Genomic DNA, 14,754 nt, shown 5'->3' with positions numbered 1-14,754 from the left:
GCAAAGATATAATCCAACCAAAAGAAAGTCCAAAATCTGTAACCAATGATTATCAGGCACCTCTCCTTCTCCAATATTTGAGTGTTTCATCAACTGAATCTTATATATTTATTATTTATAATTTATTTAACAAGATATATGTTTTGTGAAGATTTTATTTTTGAGAAGAAAGGCAAACATTCTCATTTAGTAGAAATTAATTTATGACATATACAAATATAATTAAAAACACGGTGATTAAGACAGCTGAATTCGAGATGAGCTATCAAAAGAGGTCCCAATTCTAGAACCGCTAAACTTGGGCATGTTGAACCAACATGTCCGGAAGCAAGGCGTTGCTCCTGTTTTTTGCTTTCTTTAACATCATCCATTCTCTACACTCGTTGGTGGTTCTAACCTGTAATAACTTTAGGCTTGGGGTTGCCCTCTAAAAAACAATCTCATTCTTGTGTAACCAAATCAGCTGCCATTGAAATCAAAACCCAGCTACTCCACTCGTAGTCTCCTTTGCCCGATCCTTTTGGGAGAGGAACACATCTCACAGACTGCAAAAACTATCAGCCGTAACCTCGTTCCAAAAGAACTCCTGCAACTTCCTAAACCATATGCACCCAACGAAGAGGTGCTCATTAGATTCCACAACACACTCACAAAAATAGCACTGACTAACCAGTTGAAACCCCATCAATTGGAGATTGTCATCAATTTTTGACATGCCATGGAGAACGAGTCACCCTTGGAAGAAGGTCACACCCCCCCCCCCCCCCGAGATAGCGATCTGGCAGCCAGGTCGCAAAAAGGGTGGCCGGTATCTAGTAACAAGAGGTCATATTTTACTCTCCATCTTTCTCGTATTTTCACTTATTTTGTCAATATTATTCCTAATCCTCATTCCTGCCAATGATCATAGCAAATCCTGAAACTTTTGGCTAAACTATCTTGTCTAGCTACATTAATCTGCCATTGTCCCTCAACCGACCAACTGTTGTGAAGTTTTTACATCTCAACATGTTTTTCAAAAAGTGGAAAGGGATGGCTCACAATGCATTTAAAACTTTACAATACAAAGTATTATAATCCGTTAATGCTTAGCACTTAATTTAAAGACATACCAAAATCTTGAAAAATCATAATCTAAAACATACTTTTTACTTCCTTAAAAGAATATTAATTAAAAAATAAAAACAATATGTATTGTCTGATTGAAGAAAAACTCAACTGTTGGAGAATATATAAACACCATATGATAATCCATGATTGTAGAGGGTGTTCAAGTTCAGCTCATTTCTTGATTGAACTGAGCCATGGTTGAGTTTGTGAAAAGCCTGAGCCAAACAAGCAAAGTATAAGCTAGTTCATTTACAAAATATATATATACTTGTTCATAGTTGAAAATAATAGAATTTACAACATAAACCTACTAAGCCAAACTCAAACTCGTCTCATTTACAAAATAAACTATTGTTTCAAACTTATAACGAATAGGATTTGAACTCTAAACTTATTGCGTGCAGGCTAAACACTTCAACCATGCATTGTTTCATTTCCAAGCGCAAGCTTTAAGATTTGAGTATGAAGCATTTAGGAAACTGAAGAAGAAGAAAGTAATAATTGAAGAGAGAAAAAAGTAACATTAAAAAGGGTAGATAAAGCCTGCATTTTTGCTCATCCTTGAGCCTCTTCTCCAAAATAAGTCATAAATAAGTTTTACATGAAAAAATAATTACTAAAAGAACAATTCTTCTTATAATGTAAAAGTGTAATTTCAATATCATGAAAGTTTGACATTTTACATGTGGGTGATTCCTTGGAATGCAGCCAATTGATATACAACGATGGGACTTCTGACTTTATGTTTTGAATCATCCCAAACAAGTGAAGTTGATGCCATAGGATTGGCGCCAAGAGGATCACCATTCACCTCTACCTTAAAGGATAGACGTTGTCCCTGTCTGTTAAATAAGAGAGTTTCTGGTGTGACACTGATCTTAAGCCCACTTGGGACATTGACCATTGCTTTGTAGACTGAAGTTGTTGCACCAACATTGGTCACTGTGCGATAGAACACGGCATGGATCGGGTCGGATCCATTGTTAACTTGGACCTGCATCGATGGGTAGTTGAGACCATCATAGCCTTGGCCGGCAGGTATGGCAGAGCAGTTGTTATATTGACCACCAGTCACGATTCTCAAGGCAGCACCGTCTATGTGATCTTTACAGAGAAATTGGGCATATGACAATTGGTCCATGTCATACACTAGGCCTGGGTGAACAGCATGTCTTGGATCAAATAGACCCGAACCGTAGGCAAATTCTGCATCCTCATTCAGCCTTGGGTCCATCATCTTTGCTGGAAATGAGAAAGAAAAACGGTTAAAGATATGGTATAGGCACCTTTGAATCTTCAGACATAATGGGCTATCTGGGTTAGCAACTTTCAAGGTTAGGCACATCTAGAGCAGTTACGGTCATGGGTTGTATTCAATCCATCTTGTACATCTCACTTGAAAACCATGAGAATGTTAAAGCGGGGGGCCATACATAGATAGCTCCATCAAGTGAGATGTGCAGTTGCGATGGAATATAACATCATATACAATAGGATGGCAACTGCCCTCGTTGCAACTATTTGTAAGCACCTGCCATGGTTTTTTTTTTCCCCTTATATTGGCAAAAATAGGCACCTACCATCTTGAGAATTGAGTATTCATTTCAAAGGAGAGAGCAGAGACATTTTGCAGATTATTTTTATGAATTGCAATATAGAACTATTGGCATGTTATTTGGCTAATCTCACATTATATTTTTGTTTGCAAAAGGCAAATCAATGGATTTCCAAATTCACACATTTACAGACCGAAGCAAATTAAAAAAAAACAGAGAACAACACTACTATTTTGATGCAATCTACCAACTATAGAATTCTTGGAGTGAAGTAAAGGATCAAACTTACGAAACCACAAAGACAGATCTATACATCTACAATCAGATACTAGTGTGTATTTTATTTGTTTTAAGGCATCATTGTCAATGCAAAGCAAATATTATAGATGAAAAATATCAAATAAAACAAAATAGAAAACAAATTTACCTGTGGTCATGAGAGCAGACTTGATTGCAGCAGGAGACCAACGAGGGTGGAAAGACTTGATGTATGCAGCCGCACCACTCACATGAGGACATGACATTGAAGTTCCAGACATTATATTGTAGTTAACCATTCGTTCGTCATCCTTCTTCCCAGTCATTGAAGATAATGGTGTATATGCGGCCAGAATATCTAGCCCAGGGGCAATGATATCAGGTTGTAATCAAGGGTATGGTTATTAGATCAAGCAACAATGATTAGCACTATCCCATCATTTAGAGGACAGAAGGGGATGCATGGCATCCAGTCATTGGGCAAAGTAGCTACTCAGCCAATGACCCGATTTGCTCTCCCTTTTAAGCATGTAAAATGCTGCATTACCTTGAGGATTCTTGGTGAGAGTGTATTCGGGCCACGAGATGAGAAAGATGCAATTTGTGGAATGCTCACATTAACTGTATAAGACATGTATATAACTGCATAAGGCGACCTTCAAGAAAAATAGAGGAAAAAATCAATTTTAATGGATGATGTTTGGAACAATCTTTGTGCAACAAGTATATACGTGATGTAATATAGCAATTCATAGAGCTTAATTTGGAGAATAATTAAGATGACAAAATCAGGTTTTTGGAAGGTCTGTTGGCTTCAGTCTCCCATTGCAGACAACATTGTCAAGAGTTGGCAGTCTTATTGATGTGGCCAAATATCGTGGGTGGGCTTTAATTAGAGTTCCAGATATGACTACTCCATTGCTTAACTTTATATTGACATCGAATTGCTTCCCAAATACGAATTCGGGTGATATTCAAGGATGGGTTTGTGTCACAAATAACCCTATCCTCCTCTGGAATTAGCTAGATGAACAAGGTTAGGGGCCCAACCGAGAAGGAAGGAGCTGTAGGCTGACAGAGAAGGATCGTCACCTACGATACACGCAACAAGAACTACGCAATTGCGCAAAAAGGGAGTGAAGATGATTGTATAGTGGTGGTCAATTCATGGAAGCCTCTCAATCAAGGTTTCATTGTAACCGTTACCCATGTCAGGAATTTAAGTGAGGAGATCGAGTTTCAATTTACTTACCTAGTGGAATTGATGTAATCATTTATTGTCATTGATTTGTTGGTATCCACTAAAACTGCTGGTAGAGCAAAAGGGAAAGCTGCGTCTTGGCTTTTGTAACTCTGAAAGATGATTCCAGCCCCTCCAATGTCCCTAACACTGGAGTCAAGGTCTCCATTTACCAAATCACAAAGAACAATCTTCCCTTTCACCTTGTTGGGATCTAGAGTCTGATCACAAAAACTGCAAACAAATTGTTAAGCAATCATGAGTACAAGCTATAATCCTATTGCACACATCATTTTATAGGGTGTGAATCTTCAACCCACTTTTGAAAAAAAAAATTGACAAATATAACCGTACGGATCGGATCTCTATGGTCAAAAACCTAAGGATTGCCTCTTGTAGCGAATTCTTTTAACGTGTACGTGAGATTTTATAAAAATATATATATATATACACTACACGCGCAAACGAACCCCAAGAATTTCTAAAAATTATCTTGAACTTTCCCGAGGAACCCAAAGACTATACAAGTATGCAGTTGTTCTTACGTTGGATATGGCCCGTAGCCACCTGAACTGCTTCCTGCCTGGGCCCCAGTGATGAGTGGGTAATATTTCTTATTCGGGGAATAAGTATTTAATGATATGCCCTGTCATTTTAAAAAGAAGAACCAAATTAACAAACTTAATATATAAGCTAAAACAAGCGACCTAGCTAGAAAAAAAGATTGTGAAGAAAATTTTTAGTGAAGAGCCAAAGGTATACTGTAATCTGCATGCCATTGGCCAGTGCAAGTTTGGTTCTGAACTGCCGATCAATGGAACTCGCCGCCACCGTAAGGATCCATGGTGACACATTCTCCACCATGCCAGGGTCAGGGCCATCGTTCCCGGCCGACGCCACCGTGATAATTCACTTACTCATGGCATGAAACGACCTGATCGATATTGCATCCTTGAGGTATCCATTGTTCATGCCGCCTATGGAGATTGAGATCACATCAACACCATCGGCGATGGCATCGTCGAAGGCAGCGAGAATGTCGATGTCGGAGCAGCCAGTGTCTTCCCAGCATACCTTGTATGCAGCAAGGCGATCTGCAGGGACTGCACCCCGCGCAGTGCCATTAGCAAGCCCATACATGCTTGCGTTTGGAACTTGGACACCATCTGCAGTTGATGCTGTGTGGGTGCCATGACCCTTAGTGTCAACTGTAGATAGTATATCATAGGGTTGAAGTTGCGTGAAGGGTCCGTCTATTCTATAATAGTTGGCTCCGATGAGTTTGCTGTGTCAATTTAATTATTGAAGGTTGGGAGTGTAAATCTTTGATTGAATCAGAGAGAGAGAGAGAGAGAGAGAGAGAGAGAGAGAGAGAGAGAGAGAGAGAGAGAGAGAGAGCATACTTGTTACACCCACTAAAATGCTCAGATCTTTCACATGTGCTTTTCCATTTAGCAGGAGGAGGTCCAAGATCCTTGTCGTCAAAGCTCTGTGAATGGGGGCTGATACCTATGTTTATATGAGGAAAGATGGCATCATTTTCTTGAAAAGAATCAATTTTATGAAAAAAAGAAGAAGAAGAGATCCTTCAAAATAAAAAAAAAAAGAGCAACAAATGTGACTGGGTCAAGTTGGCTAGAAAACCAAGGAACAACTTATGCATATCTAATCAAACCATTGCTTACATTCATAATACCCTTTAATGCTTACCTGTGTCCAAAACTCCAATGATGACATCACTTTCAAACTTGAGCTGCCTTTTTACATTCAAAGGGAAGCCGACAAAATCCCACGATCTTGTGGTGTGAAGCTTGTGATAGGAATTAGGAAATACTGATGTCACGCCTTCAGTTTCTGCACATTATTAAGTAATAGTATATTAAACAAGCTAAACTATTGGAAAAATTGATTGTGTATACAATAGTCAATGTACTTGTGTTTCATACTAACCAGCTAATCTTTTTGCTTCCTCTAGTGAGAGTTTTGCAGCGAATGCATTGAAACTTCACTTCTAACTGTAGACCATTGTCTCTCTTGCAATGTCATGGCTGCCAAAATGAATTTCATGAAATTAAAGCAAATTGCTCATCACATGCTCAAGGAATGCCAATAATTCATTGTGAACGAGTGGAAACTTTTTTCATAGTATACACATTTATGATTTAGTATCAATAACAAATAAATTTTAGAAACTTAAGTTTGATAGGAAAACTCATTCATTTGAGATACTACTGCTACCATTTTGATGTAGGATTGGTTGGAAAACATCATGTGGCACCAGCCACGATTGTTTGGGCAAGCTAGGTTTATATATATATATATATATATATATATATATATATATATATATATATATATATATATATATATATATATATATATATATATATATATATATATATAGAGAGAGAGAGAGAGAGAGAGAGAGAGAGAGAGAGAGAGAGAGAGAGAGAGAGAGAGATTGAATGCTAAATGAAGCATTTTATATGGGTTGTATGAATTTTTTTTTGTTTTATTTTAAAAGTTTGATCATACAGATGAGATCTGTGTGCCTGGTATTATACGGATCAAGTCATGTAGTGTTTGGTTTCAAGACATGGTTGGTTTTTATAATGTTTGAAAAATTGATGGCCAAAAATCATAAATCTTCAAGACTCCAAATATATATCATGATAGACTGCACCTGTCGATGGATTTAGAGAGGGAGAGAGAGAGAGAGAAAGGAGAACATTCACCATTCAACATTACCAAAATACATCCAACAGAATATTGGATGGGAGAGAAACAAAAGAGAAACAGATAGAGAGAGAGAGAGAGAGAGAGCGACCTGCCGGTTACAGATGCAAGCATGTGATGGTGCGTGTCTGAGAGAAAATTGGATGGCACGTCTCCCATGTACATGATGTATGACTGCCAATGTTAGACAGTTTAATATATGAAATGATTAATCTATGTCAAGTATCAACAGAAAATCTTAAGTCATGTAAACCACCAATAATTGCATGAGATTTATGACTTCCAAATAATCAAATAGGCAAAATGATATCCAATTGACTCACTAGCTACCTACTTGTGAGAAATAAATTTGAGCTAGTCTCATCAATTACTTACTTTCCTTTCCGTGGTGCTACTGCAATGGACCACCGTGAGTAATAGGAAGCAAATTATGAAGGGCATTTTTGACGTACCCATTTTTCTTTATCTGTTTGGCAAAAGATACTTGGAAGAAATTGGTAAAATGGATTTGGTAGGAAAAATAAGGGAATTTATTTGAAAGGAATTTGGATTCTTTTTCTTTGACTGCCTTTTACATGCATGCCAAACGGAAAAACAAATGCATTTTGGAATCCTTAATTCCCAAGAATCGCTCTACTTCCCAAGCAGAACCTTCACTTTTGCTAGACACAATGGAGGGCAAGGAGAAGATCGGTAAGTTGTTTTCACGTGGTAAGTATTAATAAGGTGATCAGTTGCTAGCCTGTGGTTGAGATCTTTTTCCCTTAAATTCTAGATGTTAGAAAACTTTCTGCATTTAGACAATCATAAAGATACCCTTGGCATTACAAAGAATGGAAAATCAATATATGAGCTGGATCCCAGCAACCTGGATCCGAACTTGAATTTTATGCTGCAAATATGGATCTGAACTGAAATTGCAGTAGAGTTGAACTCGTATATGAAGTTTTATATGGTAGTACTGATTCTGACAGTGTTTGTAAACGAGAGTTTTCATGGAAATAAGCATAAATAGGTTGATTTGTATTGTTGTATATATTTCCACACAAGCATGGATCTAAATAGATTCAGATTGAGTCGAAAATAACATAAATATGAAGTCGATCTAAATATATAAGTAGATCTTATTTTAAAATCCATGTATGGGTAGCATGTCTAATTTGTAGTTTGGATCAAAAGTCCCTCTGGATCCAGTCCCATTGATGACCATTTCTGATCAATTAGACAAACCGTGCTTGGAGATTCATTTGTTAAAACAGGCTGGCTTAAGCCCTGGACAATGGAGCATGGCCCAATTCTGGCATAGGCGAGGTTGGTCCAGATCTGACTCAATTCCTAATTTTCGTCATTTCTTTTTTGTAAACCCTAAATGTAGAACCACCCATCTTATACGTTTTGAACCGATTGATTGCCCTATTAATTGGGAATTAGGGTATCTTCAAAGGACATGTTGTCAATTAGTAAATTGAACATATTTACAGCCTACAATTGTTGTCTTAAAACTAAAAGGCTCATCAAGTGGTTGGAAGACCATGAGCTTCGGGTCCTATGATTCGGTTCAATTTCAAGGGGTATCCAAGCTTTTGGCTTGAACCACCTTGAACTGTGTCAAACGTAAAAAAGCTATTGGCAAGTGAAGATGATCATGCTTATCCTCAGCTTTGTACAAAAAATTCTCCAATAAACAAGGAACTGATTGTATGAATTTTTAGGGTAAAATGATCCGCCCCAACCCCAAATTATTTGTTCCAAATCTGTCATATTCGGATATGGATTATCTGAATATCAGATTTTATAGGTCAGATCTACTTCGGAATAGGATTGAAGCTTCAGACCCATTTTTCACCCCTACGCTATGCCACTTTTCAATGATCAGATCCAGTGTCGATTTAATCAAGACCGGATCCATATCCGGACCTGTTTCGATCCCAAGGTAAAACCCAGTCAATGATTCTGTTAGTGTAAGTGAAACATAGACCTTGACAGACCATAAATTGTGTGCCTGGAAAGTAGTCAGTCTTCCATGCTCTTGTGGACATTCAGGGATTCCATGGAGCCAAACGTTTGCTTTGAACCTTGCAATGTTGTCCCTAAATGTGGGTCAATGGTTCCATTCCCAGCCATGTACTGGACCTGCTACTTGGCTCACAACCTACCGAGCAAGTTCATTTGGCTTCGCCAAAAATATTAAAAAACAAAAAACCAGTAACAAAGACCATCATAAGTGTTTAATTTGGTGCACCTCTCTTTCCATTATTCGATCCACATATTCTTCGCGTTGGGAGTGTTAACTTGTACAGTGTAACTAGTGTCCTGCAATCCGGCGCTATAGATGTGTTTTGATATGGTCAATTTGCTAAGAATCTACAGTTGAATTATGTTTTTTTGACAAAATTACGTTAACTTTTTGATGAAAAACATGCTTTTTTGGGTTTAGAAAGATAACAATAATTATGGGATATTGATTTTTCAAACCCTAATAAAAAACCTGTTTATGTACCAAAAATTTGAATGATGCGAGACTAATTCACTTTATTCTTGACAGTTTTGCTCTTTTGTTTGGTCAAAATCATAGCGAACAATTGAATTTTTTGAGGTAACAACTTACATGGCACATGATTTTTTCAAGTGATAACTTACACAAGTAGTTTAACCAAGGCACCTAAATTTTTCAGGCAACAAAAAGGCAAAAATATTAAGAAAAAACTTAATGGACATTGTTGTTTATCTTGTGAATCATGTGAATTTAGCATAATAGTACTATAGCAAGTGATGAGATATCACTTGCTGCAACAGAGGATTGAGAATAGAAAAAACACAGTTACAGTCCACTGATCCCAATACACCTGCTACAAAAAACATTAGCAGATGCAGAAAACATAGATAAGCAACCACATTACACTACACTAGAGTCAAACTATGAGTCCATACAACTTCCATTTGACTGCAGATCATCCAGCTGATTGAAAAAACACAGTTACAGCCCACTGAGCCAATCACTTGTATATATAGGAGTTGTTTGCACACTTTTGTTCTCATTGATTTTATTAAGCATTTTATCAATAAAAGCTTTATTTTTTATATTTTGTTCTCTTGTATTCGCCCTTGTAGGCTTCTTGTATTGTCCTTAAAGGACTCGTGGTTGAGCACATAGTGAATCTGCTATTGTATGCCTTTAGTGGCTCTTGTCTTTTCGTCTTCCACTTCTTTCATTACATCATAAGAGAGGGAGGTTGTGCCCTACCGTTTCCAAGGCCTTTAAAATGCAACCTATAGAAAAGTTGTTTTGAGTAAATATGTTGTAAGCTAACAACAACCATGTAACAATTGATTGCTTTTTGTTTGAAACTCACTAAACATAAAGAGGAATAAGGTTCACACACGTCTAGCTGGTTGAAAGACTCATTAAAAGCCCATCCTTTTAACTTGAAATGTTGTCATGAAACTTATTGAACTGCATGTATAACCTTTTAGTAGTAAAACCAATCACTATAGAGATTGAAAATTTGTATAGAAACTCCCTTACAAACAAGCTACAATAGTAACAGGATTGATCAAAATAATATGAATCATAAAGCAAGATAGAAGTTGCATTAGTGCATGCTGAGAACCGATAATGAAGATCCCAGAGCTATGACAAACTGCATCAGCACCTTCGTTTTTAGTAATTTAAATATATACGAGGAGCAATTCCATTTTCAGCAATAACCTTGTTGAGCACATGCTTAACTGAACCAGTGAGGATTAAAAGAACTCCCTCCATCATGAAGACCATAAAGCTGCAAAACAAGCTACACAAGCAAGAATGTAGATTATGCAATAGAGAATAATAATGTAATTGAGACGACTCTGACTGTTATACGTGAAATTTATACAAAACAACATCAAACAAGTTATCTGATGCCAAATGAAAGTAGAATTATATAAAATAAAAGTTCATTTTCTAAATCACATCGTTCTAAATCATTGAAGAAGCTAAAAAAGGATGAGAGAAGTGCGTCAATCCTTCCAAAAGAAAAATAAAATAAAACTTCAATATCTATGTCACACGGACTCGGCTAAGGAGTCACCGCACCCGAGGCGACACGCCCCAACACGGGTGCAGCTTCGGACACGATCCGGACTCGATCAACGCCAATTTGAACTCGGTCAACGAGTAAAGGCCGAGTTCGTCCTTGTTTTGGACTCGGTCAACATTGATCAAGTCTATTTTTGTCCATTTTTTAGGACAAAAATTTATAAAAACTAAAAAAAATATATCTTTTATATATTTTTTATATACTTTTGTCTTTAGAGAGAAAGACTGTGCAGAGTACAATCTTTACCCAAACTGTGCAGAGCACAGTCTTTACCAGACTGTGTAGATATATTTTTTTTAACTGTGCTGAGCACAGTCTTTACCAGACTATATATATATATATATATATATATATATATATATATACTTTTACAAAAGATAAAGCCCCCAACATTAAGAAAAGAAAAAGAAAAAAATACTTTTATAAAAAAGTTGCAAGGTTTTCCTTCATTCGATGCAACCCATTTAGTTTCTTCTTTCCCTCTACCCTCGTCTCTCTCCAACTAAACCCGTCTTCTAACTCCCAACCTACCCAACCCCTCTCTCTAAAAAATAACAGAAAGAGAGTTCAAAGTTGAAGAAGTCAGGGTTTTTGTGTGTGTTTTTGTTATTGAACGCATTTCCCAATTTATTCTCCTCTGATGGTTCATTTTACTTGATGATGTGAGGATCATTGAGTTTTTGCTCCCTTTAATTTTGTGGTTTGTGGGTTTGGCTTAGTATTAGAAAAAAATGCATCACATCTAGGGTTCAAACAAGGTCTTCACCCTCGCCTTGTCTTAAAATTCTGCCATCCATCCCTGCAAGTTTTGATTTTAACCTTTATCCTCACCTCCATCCCCTGTCCAAACAAGTCGAGGTGGGGTGGGAACCCATTTCCCCTTGGTCCACCACCATTACTAAAGAAGGAGAGAAAGTTTTACTAATAGGGATCGTTGATTGGGTGGGTGGGGAGGCAAGGCGGGGCAGGAGAAAGCACAAGTCCATCCCCACCTCCATCCTTGCATAGATTTTGATTGTAACGTCCATCCTCGTTTCATGTCCTACATACCCGGTCCAATGTGGGGCCCCATTTTCCCCCGATTCATTGCCTTTCCTAATCACATTATAACCCCACCTTGAGCTTCAGATGGGCTTTGACCAGCCACTTCCAAACTAGTTGAAATATATTTGGCTAATATTAAGCTAAGGCACATAGAAAATGAAACAATTAATCACAAAAACCCATATGATGGAAAGCAACAAAAATAACAAATTTGTGAGGGTGGGCCTACAAAAAGTGTTTCTTCAAACTACGAGAGCGAGAGAGAGAGAATGTGGTGGGTAGGCATGGAAGTTGTAAAAGCAGCTTAGAAAACAATGGTCCCCATCTCTCCTTTCAAAAGAAAGCATAAGAGATTTGTTAAATAAAAAAAAAACACAAAGATAGGTTTCTTACCTTATTTTTTCCTTATGCTCTCTCAATTACCTTTTTTAGCCTAGCCAAACCTACAAACCCCAAATTCGAGAAAATAAAAAAAAAATCAATGATCCTCACATCAACAAGAAAAAAATCGACCATCAAAGGAAGACGAAAACGGAAATGCATTCAACAACAAACACATGCAAAGAAAATAAACCAACCTTTTCAACTTTGAACTCTCTTTCTGTTATTTTTTAGAGAGAGGGGGAAGTTGTGTTGGGGTGAAAAGGTTTCAGCTGGAGAGAGATGGGTCATTGGGAAAAAACTAAATGGACTGCATCGAATGAAGAAAAACCCTACAATTTTTTTAGAAAAGTATTTTTTTTACAATGTTGGCACCCATTTTCTGTGGGGTCCACTTGGACCGCCAAGTAATGTTGTCGAAATCAACACCCAAGACTAATCTCCATGTAACTTTGAATCCAATGTTCGCCAGCCTAATTAGTTTCTCATATACCTTACTTTCATTAGTGGTATATACATATATATATATATATATATGTGAAAATTAGAATATGTTTTCCAGCAATTGATTTTAACCAACAGTCATCCGATTTAGAGATCAAACAACTTCTTTCTTTCCCCTTCCCTACCTTCCCTTTTCTCTCCCACCACTTCCACCACTATGCCACCAGCCTTCTCCCTAATGACCATCGTCACCCAGCAACGTCCACTAGTTTTCTCCCTATCACCTTCAGCCTCTATTAAAGTTGATTTCCTTCCCACCACCTACAACATTCATCTAGGTTAGTTTCCTCTCCACCTGCCCCAGTGTCTATCCAGGCCAGTTTCCTCCCCACCACCGGCTAGTCTCTCTCTCTCTCTCTCTCTCTCTCTCTCTCTCTCTCTCTCTCTAGAAAGTGACGACCATCGTCCCTCCGGCGAGCCTCTCTTTGGCACTTTTAACATTATCACTCTGGTGAGTAATGACAACCATTCCTCCATCTACGAACCCCACCTCTAGCGATCTCCTGCTTTCTCTAATCGGGTTCTCCTCTGCATGTATCTCTCTGAAATCCACAAAATCTCCTATTCCTTAATTACCCACGACCCAACTCCCCATTTTCTGCCATTTCTGTCGGAAAGGAAAAACTGCAGATTTTTCTCATCGGTTGCTTAGTCTCTGTTTCGAACCCTAATCTTTTCCGATCGCGGAATCTCTTTGTCCCTGCAAAGATCGAGGAATCTCTTTGTCCTTGCAAAGCAAAAGAGCCCTGGTTGAAACCCTAACCTGTGCCCCTCTCGGTCTCGACTTAAGTCTCACCTTTGTCCTGCGTTTTGTCCCCCTCTGCCACTATTCCAGCATTGACAACAGTGGGAGATTGGGAGTTTTCGGCGTCTAGCCACCAGTGAAGGAGCAACCCCCCTCGCCACTCATAAGCCACCATCGCCCAACCTCCTCTGCATGACGCCTCTCGTTGTGCTGGAACCACCATCGCTCGACCTTCTCTGCAGCTACGCCCCACCGCCCCTCAGACAGCAAGTTCTTTCGAGTTTTGAGGGTTTCATGTCTGCTGAAGAGGGCCTTCGACTGTGGATCCTTGATCCTTTGGAGATTTGGGGGTTGCATCACCCTCGCTCGCTCGTCGTGCTCCAACCCTAGGTCGACCTCCGACTGCAGCCATACACCGCACCTACGGCAGCCAGGTGCTCTCTCTCTCACACCTTTCTTCCTCATGAATAGCTCGTCTCGTGTTTTCTAGGGTCTTGCTTCCGATTTCTCTTTGAGAGCAAATCAACAGGCACTCCATATCATTTCTCAAATTTTGAATTTTCAAATTCCAAAATGTTTTCAGTTAAATTTCTTTTTCAAAATTCAATTTCATTTATCAAATTTCAAACTTTTAACTTTCATTCAAAATCCCAATTCCAAATTCAATTTAAACTGGAATTCTGAGTTTCAACTTTAAATTTCAAAACAAATTTAAAGTTCAAAATGAATCTCAAATTCAATTTCGATTTTCCATTTTCAAAATTCAAAGTAAATTCATTTCAAAAATTCAATTTCAATTTCAATTTCAATTTTTGAAATTCTAAAAATTCAGAGCAAATTCAGTTTAAAAGTTCAATTCTAATTTCAAATTCAAATTTTTTATTCTAAATTTTAATTTAAAATTTCATTTTCTAATTCAAGTGTTCAAGTACAAGTCTCAAATCAAGTTTTCATTTCAACTTTTAATTTCAAATTCAAATTCAATTTCAATTTATAGGTTCATTTTTCAAAACTCAATCTTTCAGAATTCCAAACTTCAATTCTAATTTTAAGTTCAAGTTCAATTATGATTTCAAATCTCAAAATCAATTTCTAAGTTTG

At 37.7% G+C, this 14,754-nt stretch overlaps 1 pseudogene; it reads right to left on the bottom strand.

Moving 5' to 3' along the window:
- Nucleotides 1–1,789: 1,789 nt before the first annotated feature.
- On the bottom strand, nucleotides 1,790–13,094 carry LOC149848563 (subtilisin-like protease SBT4.14; annotated as a pseudogene).
- Between the last annotated feature and the right edge of the window lie 1,660 nt (nucleotides 13,095–14,754).

This window comes from Nuphar pumila, chromosome 1, assembly GCF_984573655.1.
Source record: "Nuphar pumila chromosome 1, dmNupPumi1.hap1.1, whole genome shotgun sequence".
Lineage (NCBI taxonomy): Eukaryota > Viridiplantae > Streptophyta > Magnoliopsida > Nymphaeales > Nymphaeaceae > Nuphar > Nuphar pumila.
This window is presented reverse-complemented; position numbering and strand designations above follow the sequence as displayed.